At 34.0% G+C, this 15,385-nt stretch overlaps 1 pseudogene; it reads right to left on the minus strand.

The window, feature by feature from the left end:
* Window positions 1-2,175: 2,175 nt before the first annotated feature.
* LOC124974679 (histone acetyltransferase KAT2B-like) lies at window positions 2,176-3,820 on the minus strand (annotated as a pseudogene).
* Window positions 3,821-15,385: the final 11,565 nt, after the last annotated feature.

A 15,385-nucleotide genomic window follows, 5' to 3' on the forward strand; every position in this document is an offset into this window, starting at 1 on the left:
ATACAAAGCATAGAAATAACAACTTAGAGTAAAAGGAAATCACAAATATAACATATTTGTTGGATGGAACTTCACATTAAGCTCTGAACTTCCTAGAATACATGGAAAAATAGAAAACATTTAAATTCATATGGTATAAATGCAATTTTTCTGATAGCAACATTGGCACTTGTGATTGTCAATATTTAAGAATATTTGTAAAAATAATTTGCATGAGTTTAATAATTTTTTGCTATTATTTTGCATTTTTATTGAGACTTTTTATTTTGTGACAGACTTACATAATGCAAGTTATTTAACTTATTACATTTTTTAGCTTTTTAAAATATAATTTAAAACTATTTTTTACCAGTACAATATATTAATTTTACAAATGTAAAATTTTATCAGCTGTTAAAGCATTTTGCAAAAACCACACATTCTACTTCAGCTTTATTGCACAATATCTATAAGAAAATATTAATTTTTAACTTAGGAAATATAAAAATGCTTTCAATATAGAAGAGACAATCTGATTTTAAAGACAATGCTCTATAAGAATGTCTACCCAGAAAATAACAAACTTTCACAGGATACCAAACTGGACAGATGCTTCGGCAAATCTGGTACAAAGCTCTGATTAAAACCATTCCAAGATACTTATCATCATTCTTCATTAAAAATCTAGACACCACTCAAGGTGGTTTCTTATATTTTAAAAAAGTTGAGGAATTTTTCAAATGTGAGCATTTTGAACATCTCTTACACATCAAAAACAATACTTCCAACTTAATAGCCATTTGCAGGATTTTTTTTCCTTCATGTAGATTATTTCTGACTGTTTTTAATGACTACTGATGATCCATTTTAATTTATGCTGATAGAAAACATAAGTTAAATACATTTTTAAAACCTCATCCTTTACAAAATCAGTTTATAAATTTGCATCATAAAAATTAGTGTCGAAACCATCCAGATGGCCTTCATTTATATGGTTGTATATTAGTTGGTTTTCCCAGAGTTGGGGTGGCAGATGTCCCACTTTTCTATGTAGTGTAATCAGTAAATAAAATGGAGCACTAAGTTGGAAACCCAAGACAGGTTAGTTAGTAAGACTGTGTGATGAATTTTAGTGGGATAGAACCCTGGACCTATAAAGCAATGTGGCTGTTAAAATACTGACAGCAAACTTTGGTGTGAACTTAATTCACCTCAAAAAATAAACATAATCTGAAGATCCAAAAGGAAAATGATTCACATATTCATTATTTGATGGGACTGTGTGTGTCACAAATGAGGAAAAAATTCTCATTTATTGGAGCAAGGACTCACCAAATAGATAGATGTATCAACTACACATCTTTTCCTATTAAAGCACATTGATTTGTTCTCAAGTGTTTTCAAGTGTATCCTTTTGTGGTCTAGGAAATAACCTTTTGGGACTTATGGCCTGCATAAGCTAAGTGAAACATGATGTTACATTTTTATGTAGAGAAAAGGGTTATTAAAATAGTGGTTATGCACTCACAAATTTGTTGTAGGTACACAATTATCAAAATTCCAGATGCTTACAAAAAGTTTCCATTATTTAGAATTTGTTCCTTAGGAATCAAAGCAGGTGGTTTTTGTGAAACTGCATTTTTCAGAACTGCTCAAAGCACCTCATCTAGATGAGTGTTTTAATATATATATATATATATATATATATATATATATATATAAAGTCTACAACGAGATTTCAAACATCACATATTTCACCTTTTATGGGCTCTTTATCATGTATCCCTTCCTTAAAGTCCTTCAGAATAAAATAAAAATAAACTCTCACATTCCATTAGAAAAAAATGGAAACATTCATGGTCTGAAAATTTTCTATATTCCCCCAAATTTTGGTACTATGTGCAATTTCCTCACATACAGGTTTTGAGGAAACCCCTGATCATCTATCAAGGAATAGTTGGCTAATGGACATGCCATAGAAAATTTACATAATAGTAGTAAACAGATTAAAATCTATTCCACAAAATAAAAATGTTCTATGACTTCAATTTAAACACATATCTGAAAGCTAAAAGGAAGTTTTCTTGTTTTTCAAAAGTGCTAATTGTTACATTTACAAGTCTCTTCAACACATCATCCAATTCTTTAAAAAACTAAACCACCTTGCTTTAGGCACACTGCTCAATGAGTTTCTAAGAAGCAGAGGGAAAAGAAATCACTTGCCAATTAATCCAGCTTCCTTAATTTTACTGAAGCAGAATTTCTCCAGGATATTGGCACATTTGTAGTATTCACTCTCAGGGGGGTTGTACTCTTTGCAATTGGTAAAGACTCGCTGTAAGTCTGCCATGAATAATTTCTTAGACACGTAGTACCTACTCTTGAGGTGTTCACTCATGGTTTTCAGATCCATGGGGAACCTTATAACTTCATAATATTCCAGAGCTTCTGTTCTCTTCACAGGTTCCATGAAGGGCCAAGCACTTTGATGGCTCTTCATCTGCTGGAGGATGCTCTTGAGTGTGGTGTACAGTTGGTCAGGATCTTTGGGCTCTTTACTTTTCTCTTTTCCACTTGGTTTTCAGCCTGTCTCTCTAATTCCAGGAATGCTTTCTATAGGAATCTGTCGAACTCCATCTTTAAAACATGAAAGTCCAGGGTAGACTTTATGAATCTGGGCCTGTTTTCATTCTATTAGCTATTTAATTATCTCCTTCTGCTTTTTAATAGTGACAGAAAATTCTGTGTTTGGAATTCCAGGATTTAGTTCACATCCCATCAAAGTGGCACCTTCGTAATCCTTGATATAGCCCACGTATTTGGTTTTAGGTATTTTAATTTCTTTGGAGAAACCCTGTTTCTTGAAGTATCCGATTGCATATTCATCTGCATATGTGAGGAAGTTCAGGATGTCATGTTTTATATGATATTCTTTCAAATGATTCATCAGGTGTGTTCCATAGCCCTTGACTTGCTCATTTGAGGTTACAGCACAGAAAACAATCTCTGCAAATCCTTGGGATGGGAACATATGGAAACAGATGCCACCAATAACACGGTCATCTTTAAATAAAGCAAGGTTTTGTGTTTCGGGTCAAAGACAAGCCCATGTGATATATTCTTTTGGCATTCGGGGCAGCTGATGGGAGAACACGTTTTGTAAGCCAACCAGCCACATCAGGATCTTCTTGATTGGTTTCTGGTTCAAGGAATTGCCAATCACATGAAATTCAATTACACCCCTCTGTTCTTCCAGCCTTGCTGCCTTGATCCTGGCTGAATGTGCCGACAGAAAATTGGTCTCTGTTCCGAGCATTGCTGCAGGGTCTGTGATGGCAGCGCTGCGGGCGGAGGGGGCAGCGCCCCGGGACGGCCCCTGCCCCGGCTCCCACCCCGCAGCCGCCTGGCCTGGCCCCGCCAGCCTCGGACATGCCGCCCCAGAGCTCGGCAGGAGGCGCGAGTGTCAGGAGCTACCACCGCCAGGGCCTCCCGCTTGGGTTCTGGTCGTCGGGAGCGCGAGACCCTCCCCCACGCCCTACCGCCCCCCGCGCCCACCCCCTTCCCGCCCCCGCCCGCCCCAGCGCGCCGCTCGCCCGCCCGCCCGCTCTGGAGGCGGCCAGCGTGCTGAGGGTGGCGGCGGCGTGAGCTGCTCCCGGAGGAGGGAGGGGACTAGCGGCTCCGCGGCCGCCGCCGCCACCACTGCACACGCCCTCCCCCAGTCCTCCTCCCCGGGGCTCTGCTCCGCGCCCTGGCCTCGGACATGTTCCTCAGGGCTGCGGACCGGTGGTGCGCAAGTGCCCAACTTATTACATTTATGAGAAAAAATATTACTATTTACCATCCATGCACCCAATAAAAACAGAAAGTCAAAAACAAAATAACTGGACTTTGAACAAGCAAGCTTGTGGCGTTAAGTCCCTCACTGTCTCTAAGTGCCCCACACTGTCATTGTGAGTTGGCTGTGTTGCCTTGATAATGGAGAAAATAGTACTTATAAGGATGATCATTTGATAATAGTAAGATAGAAAAATTATCCAATATTCTGTGAGTCATAGTGATTTTTTAATGCATTTTTTTTACTTTGAGACATTTTACCTTTGATTTCTAGTATAATTTGGAGTGTAAATTTTATTTCAATTTTTAAAGTCAAACTTGAGATTTCCTCAGGTTTTAAATAATATTAATTTCTTTAGGAAAAACTTACATATAATTGGAAATAAATCCAGGGTACTACTATGTAGCCATTACCTAACTTCACCAATATAATCCTAGATATAATACCTGTGAAGAACAACAAAAGGAACAAAATGGTATCTTCACTGATCATTTTCTATGTCAAAGTACATGATCACATGACTCCAGATTTCTGGGTCTGCAATGAGCATACCACTATAATGAAACAAAATGGCACAGGACATTTCTTCACTAGTCAGGAACCAGATATTGGGAGAATCCAGGAACAAACTAAAATCTAACTCCATTCTACCAGTGACCTCACTTTATCAACCCATGTCTAACTGCTTACTGTTAACACTCTCTTTTTCATTCTAGTTATACTTTCAACAAATGGATTATTCCAGAGTTAATGTTACAGTTTCCATAGTCCAGTATTCTCATCTTTGAATGATGCTACATTGCCTGATGAATGAGCTTTTCAGGGAACATTCTGAGACCCACACCATAATAGTCAACAATCTTGTAGAACATTATTCCATTTCTTGAATATTTTTGTTGTTATTCTTAAAATCACATGCTAATTAGTTAATAATGACATTTTGTCTTGTGTTAATAAGAGGACAGGAAAACACTTTACTTGTCAACACACTTCTGACTTGAAACATCAGAAAATTTGGAATTTTATTAAATATTCTATAGCAAAATGCTTACAAAAGAAGGCATTTGAAAGAACTTGCTAAATTATTCAAAAACATCCAAATACTTTCCCAGATTTATATCATTTTAACCATTAAAATAATATAGTGATTTTGTATCACTGCTACATAATAAGTTGAAACTCAAAATTTAAAAAAAAACTATGAAATTATAAATGATTTCAGAGTTTTCTATGTGAAAATCAAAATTCTGATGAAATAAATGTTTTCCCAAAGAAATAGCAAATCTGTCCCAATATGTAAATAGAAGGCAAAATGGGTAGCTGAATCAGACTCATTCTTTTGTATACCCAAAATAAGCTGCTTTGATAAATAGTAATCATACATCAATAAAGCTCTTAAAATGAATGTAGGAGTGAAGAAAGGATGATGGAATCCAATAAACAAAATAAATCATACTATTTTCAATTACATATTATTTTTTAAAAATCTTGCATTTGTTGAAAATAATATGTCTGGTAAATGTGTTTTTGCAATTTCAATGAATCAAAAGCATGATATTAAGATTTGAAATCCACCCTCGAATTTAAAGGAAATTTTAAAATATTGTGTGATTATGAAATGACTTTAATCCTGTGATAAGTTATAAATTTATTAGCACATTTTATTCACTTACTCTGTGAATATATCCTGATTTTGTACCTATTTTTGCATTTTATAGACTCAAAAATATTGTCTTTTCTTCTCTAATCGCAATGTCTACATCTGCACCATATTTTACATATAAGTGTGTTTTAATTTATACCTGAGATTAGTAATTAAGAGCTAAACATGATACTACCTTTCTCCTGCTTTTTGTAGTTATTTTTACTTTTTAAAATTCTTTGTATACTTACATTCTTTTCTTTAATCACAATTTCTGTGTCTCCAATCAATTTTGTATATAAATGGATCACTGGTCCTCTCACTATTTTTACCCTTCTTGTATAAGGTATTTTCTGTAATTTCTTTTTTTGCTGGATTTCATGGTAAAGCTGGATGCAATTTCAAATTAGGTTCACTAAACATTAATTATTAAAATTTGTGTTGGCTCTTAAAATCTTATAATTATGTATGTCTTTTTTGTAGAAAAGTACACCAAGAGTGGCGTGGTCTGTTTTTCAGTGGTAAAATGCTTGCCTACCAGGAGTAAGGCTCTGAGTTCTATCCTCAGCATCACACAAATATAAATGCATAAAGCAAAGTTATTGTGTCTATCAACAACTAAAACATATGCATTGGGAAATATGTACCATGTCAGATCAAGTATGCAGAGATATATTCCTCCAAATTTCTGACCATAAACATTTTTATGTTGACAAAAAAATACATTGCACCCAATTTATCAAAAGATCTAGTGTGAGTTTTCTAAAAAGGAGATACAGATGGGACAAAGCAGAGAGGGATCATGTATAGATATCATGGAATTGAGACATGAGTATAGCACCTGTTAAGAGAGATGAAGATGGAAAAATAGTTGGCAGCAATATTCAAATTCTAGTATTTAAGAAAGTTGAAGACAAAATATTATTCCTAGAAAATTGTATTATGCAATTGAATCCATCAATTCCCACCCTGGTTCACACCAATCCTCATTCTAGGATGATTCTGGTCAAGGTTTTTTTGTCACAGCAGTGAAAGTTTGGCTCACGTTCTATCTTAACATTTTCCTTTACTTTTGAATTGGCTATATCACAGACTTAAGGTGTTAACATATTTAACTCAGAAGCCATAATTATTACTTTGTTGCATCCTTTAATTTTTTCTATTTAAAAATGTTTTCATTGATGGTCACAGTGGCACATGCCCCCTGTCATCCCTGCCACTTGGGAGACGGGGCAAGAGAATCACAATTTCAAGCCAACCTCAGAAACTGAGAAAGGCTACAAGCATCTTAGTGAAATAGTATCTCTAAATAAAATATGTTAAATACTGGGGATGTGACTCAGTGGTGAAACACATCTGGATTCAATTTCCCATACAAAACCTCCACATATTTTAGATTTTATATTTGGTACTTTTCTTTACCTTTCTATATTTATTTATGAACATTAGAATTTGTGTTTTCTTATATTTCTTTCAGATTCTAATTGGGTTATTTATTCTGATATAAATTTGCTTAACATCTCAATTTTAAAGAACTCCATAACCTCAAATTATGTTATTTATATTGATCTGTCATCCTGACATGAAGTTATTTATTGTTTCATTTGTTTTCCTTAGTTCTATAACATGAAATGTTTTTCTTTCTGGAATGCTATTTTATTACTTTTGTAAATATTTAGTTTCAAGTGATATCTAATTTATTTAATTCTGCTTGTATTATTCTATATGTTTACATAATGATTTTAAACTTATTACAATCTTTTTCTCAATTCCAGGTTTCTACTCTTATAATACTATATTTTACTATAGGTAAATTCTTCTAAATATTTCTGATTTTATTTTGGTATAGAATGATAAGGAACAAAACATTTTCTCTGACAGCATCTTTCACCTCCTAAATATAAGCCCTTGAATACCATGAATTCATAAATATGTGAACTTTTATAGAAAAGGTAACTATGCAGATGAGAAGTCAAATATTTTGAATGTGAAGATAGTTCTACTTAATCTGGTCATAGTCAAGTTTACCACAATGGCTTTTATGAGAATTAGCTAAGAACATAGTGGTCAGAGTGGAAATGTGATCATGGATATAGGTGTTTGACTGATAATTGATAAATAGTAAAAACATGAAAAAGAGGTAATGATTGTAGGAAGCTCTGGAAACTGGAGGAAGAAAATGGAGTTACCTTAAGTTTAACCTCCACATAGGAGAAGGTCTGCTGAAACCTTGACCTTAAATTTCAAGTCACATAATGTGCTTTGATCCCCAAAAGAAAAATAATACACTATATTTTAAATAATAAATATTTGGTAATTTTTTATGAACTCAGTAAGAAACCAATACAACAAAAACAATCCTCTCCCATTGTTCAGGTGCTGTATGTATGGGTAAGATTTTCTCATACTCAACCCACATTTCAACATTCATCTCAATCAGTTCTACATATTATAAATAGCACTTATGTATATAGCCATTACTTTTCTAAGTCAAGCATGATTCTTAGCCTGACCTTCTCTGGTACTGTCTGTTAGTTAGATGTAAAGGGGGAAGTTTTGGTTCGTAGATAACTACCAGAAAAGATGCTCCGCAGAAACAGGTCTCACACGAGGAACTTTTATTCAAGCGGACAAAGCGTGTCCACTTGGGGGAAAGGGGAAAGGGAAAGAGAGAAGAAGAAGATGGCACATGGTTCTTTGTGTTGGAATTTCATGGGCTGGGAGGAACCAATCACGGAGGAGAATTATTACAGACTGACTGATGGACCAATGACATATTGGAACATAATGTGGGGGGTGCAGGAAGGTTACGGCAACGTAAGCCGGAAATTCCTGTAACAGGAGAGGCGGGCTTAACACAGATTGACAGGTGATGCCTGTAGCGGGAGAGAAAAAGGTGGCTTTATACCTAACACTGTCATATCCTTACACTGTGTAATCAAATGTCTATAGACTTATATACAGATTACCTTGTTTAATCTATATGTATCTCTAACTTTGGTATCAATTGCAGTGAATGAATATTTAATTTAATGATAGAACATTCAATGCAAAATGGGCTTCTACTTATCTGATGCATATTAGCAATGCTGAAATACTGTAAATATAGTGTGAATCCCTGGATTCTGTCATGTCATCAGTAAGTCATAATTCACTGCTGAGGTCTTAGTGATAGTTGATCTCTGAACAATCATGATGTTATACTAAGCACATCTAAGGATATTGATTAAATGAACAGATAATCTAAGTTCATTTTATGTTGTTTCTCCAGTTATGGATTTCATTCTTACTCATCATCACCTAATTTTTGGAGAGTTGAGATTCTGAGAGGATCTTACCTGACATGAGTAACCTTATGAAGTGTATCACCATGATGAGGAGGCAAAAGAGGAACTACCTGGAAAATTCCTTCATCCCTCAGTCTGTGAAGAAATCAAGTGGTATGTGTTTTCTTCTTCTCTGAGCCTAAGAGAACAAAAACAGTCTTATAAAAGGAAGAAAGGGGGTGTTTTTCTAGTTAGTGGAAGATGAGTGAAGGAGTGAGAGATAAGAAGATCAATGCAAGTGACAATGGATGAAACAAAGGAGAACGGGGTACTTTTATTGTTCTTGAGGTCTTCCTTTTGGCTCAAGTTGAGAGTAAAACAAACATGTAAATGATCCAGCTTTTATTTCTCTGGGTATGTGCATAGGCCACCTGCACAATGCCATTGTGTATCACTCAATTTCATTTCAATAAACTTCTTCATTTATAATTTGGCAAAATATTATTATAAATATTCTAATAGTGATTTTCCCTTTTGTTGAAAAGAAAAGTGACTCTGTGAAATGAAGAAAATAATAGAAAGAGAATAGAATGTTCAAACAAATTCTACAAGGATGTTATAGGTCATGGAATATAAACCTGGGTATAATAACTGTTTATTTTTCAGACTCTAAGATATAAATGTAGAGAACCGTATGTGGAATTCAAAGAAAACAAAGGATATAAAAACACAAAAAGTCTTAAACATCAAGGCTAAATTTACATAAGTTTTGGTTCTTTAGAGAATATAAGATAGTGGTAGAAACATATAGATTCACAGTAAACAAAAGATTACTGAGATAGGCCTATTTTTCTTTGGTGGTAGTTGACAAATTGGAGGCATCAGCAAAATTTCAAAGTCTGGTTCATATTTCTTTGTACACTCTGGTAGTTCAAACAAAAATTTCTAACAATTATCCAATATAGTCAATGATGATTGTGGCTCATTTGTTTCCCACTAGTCAACTAGAGAGACCTGGTGGGAGAAATCATTTCATAAACCTTCAAATTTAAAAATATTGAAGATTCTAGTGAGTATAAGCTGAGCTATGGTAAGTATATACAGCTATTCATATCCATGTTGACACACATACCTCAAACACATAAATAGTCCAGGAAAAGATACACATTTAAACTCATTGTTTTTTACTTATTTATATCAAGTGCAATTATTTTCATCCAAAAAAAATTACTCTATGCATTTGTAGAAACAGTGTAGGCAATAGTAATTATCCTGAGAAATCTCATTCTCTTTTAAGTAACAATTCATAACAGAGAAGAAGGTGGAAAGAACATGTGTCCCTCATGGTATAATTTATATTCTTGGACTGAAGTGGTAGATACTTTATCTGTATAAGCATCCCACTCCATGCAAATATGGATGTCAACATCACAGACAGTTAGAAAAGGAGACAGCATGGAGGACTGTGAAATTTGTATGGCCATACCAGGAATTGGCATATATCACTTCCACTCTTTTTCACTTATAGAGAGCCTAATAACATGATCACAGTTAACTACAAGGAAGTTTTACAAATGTAACTCAATAGTATACCCAGGTTGAAATAAAATATCTAGAAGTTTCTAAAAATTTAAAAAATAAAATTGTGAAAATAGTCACCCATAGCATGCATTGAACTAAGAATATTGCTATCCATACTAGTAGAAAACAGTCTTTTATCCACAGAGATGTAAACTATGCATGTTCACTAAGGGAATCAGTGAATAGACTCCTACTCTCTTCCTAACAATAGTAAATATATATAAATACCATACAAGAACCAGAACACTTTCTTGAATTTACTTTCTCAGACAAGCTGGATATATTAAAAGTTGTTTAAGAATAAGCCAACAAAATCCATGCTGAATTACCTGACATGGATGAGACCAGTAACATCTTCAAACAGGCTCACAGTGATAGGACATTCAGGAATAATCTTGACTGACCCAGTCCAAGAGCATACCATATTTATATATTTTCCTAGGTAATACTATTCCATCACTTTTTCCTAGAAAAATCTACACTCCCTACTCTCTTTTATCAATTTTCAACAACTTTTCAAAAACATATTAGTTCCCTAAGCTTAATTGTTTCTGCTATTTTTAGATAAGAAATTATTACTTTGTAGATCACATTAACTTTACCAACTTTTTAACTTTATTCAATGAATAATAAAATGTAAAAATTTTGTCTGACTCCTCTTATTCAGTAAATGTGAAAATGTCATCTATTTCACTTATGATTGTATATTGCTCATTCTTATCACTGCCTTTGTTATAAAAAAAGAATGCTTTGTGGACTACATATAAACCAATATTTTTACTGAGAATTTGGATATAGACATTAATTTTTACATTCTCACATTATTTGTTCCCTTTGATTAAAGACCTAATTATTGCTTGAGTCTCAAAAATAAAGTTTTAATTCATTACTTTGAACATCTAAACCACATAAAAATTTAAAAGACACATACTATATGCACAAAAACATGGAAGTTTTAATAACAACAAAGGAAATTAATAAATAAAATATCTCTCCAGAAAACACAGATACAAAACAAAAACATCTTTTCTACTCAAACAAAACAATCATAATCAGATTTGTAAACGCTCTTTCAGCCTCACATTACACCCTGACCCAATTTTCTCAATATACTATGAACTTATACACACCAAGTTCAGTCTTCCACACAAACCTTTAACTGCTGTTTGTGAGTTATCCACATGGCAGAAATTTCCATGAAGGAACTTTACATTCTTGAACACTTAAATAGTAGTGGCTGTTCTTGGATAATATTTTGAAAAGTAACAGTGACATGAGAACAAGCATTTTATTGATTTAATTAACTATATTTTATCAACCTCTTTATTTGAAGTTTTGAATCTTGAGAATATGAAATAAATATAATAAAAGTGTAAAAATATGAAGAGGATAAACACAATTCCAGATATTAAACAAGGTTGGTGGGTTTGAGGGCTGTTGTTGGTAGGATCTATTTGGAAGCACCAAATATTGATACATTACATTTCTCTCTCTGAGTCACAGGTAAATTTCAAAACAAGTATTTATGTGCGATGGGTTAGAAAAGCAGAGTGAGGTAGAAATGATAGCAGGTGAACAGCTGTTTTGGCAGATAATATTGTCCCTGATAAAATTGTAGAGTTTTCTCAGGTAATGTGCACTTCCTGCTATGCAAAATTTCACTGGAGATCAGGAACTGTAGTGGGTGGGCCTCCAGGCTCTATGACAGCAAACAAAAAATTGACAAAAAATTGGAAATTGGCAGTTTTCCTAACAAATAAATTTTTCACCATCACTAATGGAGATTTAATGAATTATATGTAGGTCATTTCAAATAGAGGGAGTCTAATCCAAACCTGTAAACAATGAGGATATAGTAATCATAAAAGTTTGCTTTTTGGCAGTATTTGCAATCTGTTTTCTATACAGTGACAGGCATTATATGATTTCAGAACTTAACAAATGATATTCAGAAATAATTGTTTGAATAAATGCATAAACTCTCACTACAGATTCATGATATTTGTTTCATTTTCTTGGAGTTTCAGACAGACACGCTTATTCAAGTCATGTGTATTCTTTGGAGGACATTGCTTTGGTCCTGAAGAAAAGAACTTACTGAATTGGATAATTTAATTTTGAGAATCCTCTTTCTATATACACACTCTTTCATGCTTACAAGAAGAATAGTAGAACAGCAATATCTAGGTAGAGCAGATTATTGGAATCAGAGTATATCTGATGAAAGCCACCTTTGCATCTCTGCTCAGTCTCAAAAAGATGTAGTTTATACCCAGTGATATCTTTACCTACTCTGTCCTTTTTTGAGAGTCTCTATTGTCTACACCATCAACATGATCTCATCAAAATTATCCTTTTACTTACCTGAAATGAGACAGACATCACTACCCTATGTACATGTATGATTACATAAATGGTGTCAATCTATATTTTGTACAACCATAGAAATTAAAAGTTGTATCGCATTTGTGTAAGTGAATCAAAATGCAGTCTGTAAAAGTAAAAATTTTAAAAAAAGAAAAGATTTTAAAAATAGTATTTCATATTATGCTGGAATTAGAGAAACTTTATTTTCTGGAGAAAATATCATGTGAAAGACAAGAGGTTAATGTATGAGTACAGTGTACTCAACTTGTCTTGTCAGTGAGATTTAAACCATGAAAAAAATTAAACCATGCCTAGTATTAGACCAATGATAGCTAGTTTGTAAAAAGTAGTAAACCCATGAATTTTTATTTAAACACCCTTTCAACTATCCTAGAGACAAAAACTTGTCAAATACAAGTTAGCAATCTTTAAATACAACACATATAACTACAAGTTAGATCCTTCAAAGAAAACAAAATATTTTAAATTTTAGAAAGGCATACTAACACATAATTTTGTTTGATGGCATATTAGTATGTTTATATCTACACAGGATGTGAAACCAGAACAAAAACACCATCAAATTTTTATAGAAAATTAATCAAAATTTTAAGAATTAGTAATGTCACTCTAAAATTTTTGAAACTGGACATTAACATGCTACATGAAGTAAACCAATCCCAAAATATAAAGGCCAAAATTTCTCTTTGATATGTGGATTCTAACACACAATAATGGTGGAGGGGAGAATAAAACTTTATTGGACTAGACAAAGGTGGATAAAGAAAAGGAAGGGGGAATAGAAAATTCTATAGAATGAATCAGGTATAAATTGTCTATATTCATATATGAATATAAATCCAATAAAACTCCACATCATGTTCTAGCACAACAATCAGAACTTCATGTATGTATTATATATCAAAATAAACTCTATTGTCATGTATATCTAAAAAGAATAAAAAAGACTTGAAAAGAGGTAGAAAATGTGGAATCTTATAAACTGCCATGCTTGTGAATTGTTTTTGTACCAGGTATAGAGTTCAGGAGTCACATCCTGAACTCTGGGTGTGTCACTGGGTCACATCCCCAACCCTATTTTTGCATTTTATATAGAGACTGCCTCCCATTTGCTGAGACTGACTGAATTCATTATAGTCCTACCTCAGTCCCCCAAATCACTGGGATTTCAAGCATACAAAACTGCGCCTGGATATGCATGTGGATTTTTACAACCACTTTTGAAATCTCTGGTGGCATCATGCAGAGGTGGACATATGCTTCTGGTGTTGGTCTTTCAGTTCATTCTTTATTTTTTTTTATTATTGTATACAAATGGAATATATGTTGTTTCTCTGTACATGGAGTCAAGGCATACCATTTCTGTAATCATAAATTTACATAGGGCAATGATGTTTGATTCATTATTTTTTCCCTTCCTCCTCCCTCCTCCCCCCTCTTTTCTCTCTATACAGTCCTTCTTTCCTTCATTCTTACCACACTCCTTATCCCTAACCCTAAACCTAACCCTAACCCTAACGCTAACCCCTCCCACACCCCATTATATGTCCTCATCCACTTATCAGTGAGATCATTAGTCCTTTAGTTTTTTGAGATTGGCTTATCTCACTTAGCATGATATTCTCCAATTTCATCCATTTACCTGCAAATGCCATAATTTTATCATTCTTCATTGTGGAGTAATATTCCATTGTGTATATATATATATATATATATATATATATATATATATATATATCACAGTTTCTTTATCCATTCATCAACTGAAGGGAATCTAGGTTGGTTCCACAATCTGACTATGGTGAATTGAGCAGCAATGAACATTGTTGTGGCTGTATCTCTGAAGTATGCTGATTTTAAGTCCTTTGGGTATAGGCCAAGGACTGGGATAGCTGGGTCAAATGGTGGTTCCATTCCAAGTTTTCTGAGGAATCTCCATACTGCTTTCCAGAGTGGCTGCACTAACTTGCAATCCCACCATCAATGTATGAGTGTTCCTTTTTCCCCACATCCTTGCCAACACCTATTGTTGCTTGTGTTCTTGATAATCGCCATTCTAATTGGGGTGAGATGAAATCTTAGGGTAGTTTTGATTTGCATTTCTCTTATTACTAAAGATGTTGGACATTTTTTCATATATCTGTTGATTGCTTGTACATCTTCTTCTGTGAAGTGTCTGTTCATTTCCTTAGCCCATTTGTTGATTGGATTATTTGTATTCTTGATGTAGAGTTTTTTCAGTTCTTTATAGATTCTGGAAATCAGTGCTCTATCTGAAGTATGAGTGGCAAAGATATTCTCCCACTCTGTAGGCTCTCTGTTCACATTTCTGATAGTTTCCTTTGCTGAGAGAAAGCTTTTTAGTTTGAATCTATCCCAGTTGTTGATTCTTGCTTCTATTTCTTGTGCTATGGGAGTCCTGTTAAAAAAGTCTGATCCTAAGTAAACAAGTTGAAGGTTTGAACCTACATTTTCTTCTACAAGATGCAGGGTCCCTGGTCTGATTCTGTGGTCCTTGATCCATTTTGAGTTGAGTTTTGTGCAGGGTGAGAGGTAGGGGTTTAATTTCATTCTGTTGCATATGGTTTTCCAGTTTTCCCAGCACCATTTGTTGAAGAGGCTATCTTTTCTCCATTACATATTTTTGGACCCTTTGTCTAGTATGAGAAAATTGTATTTATTTGGGTTTATGTC

Source organism: Sciurus carolinensis, unplaced genomic scaffold (genome assembly GCF_902686445.1).
Source record: "Sciurus carolinensis unplaced genomic scaffold, mSciCar1.2, whole genome shotgun sequence".
Lineage (NCBI taxonomy): Eukaryota > Metazoa > Chordata > Mammalia > Rodentia > Sciuridae > Sciurus > Sciurus carolinensis.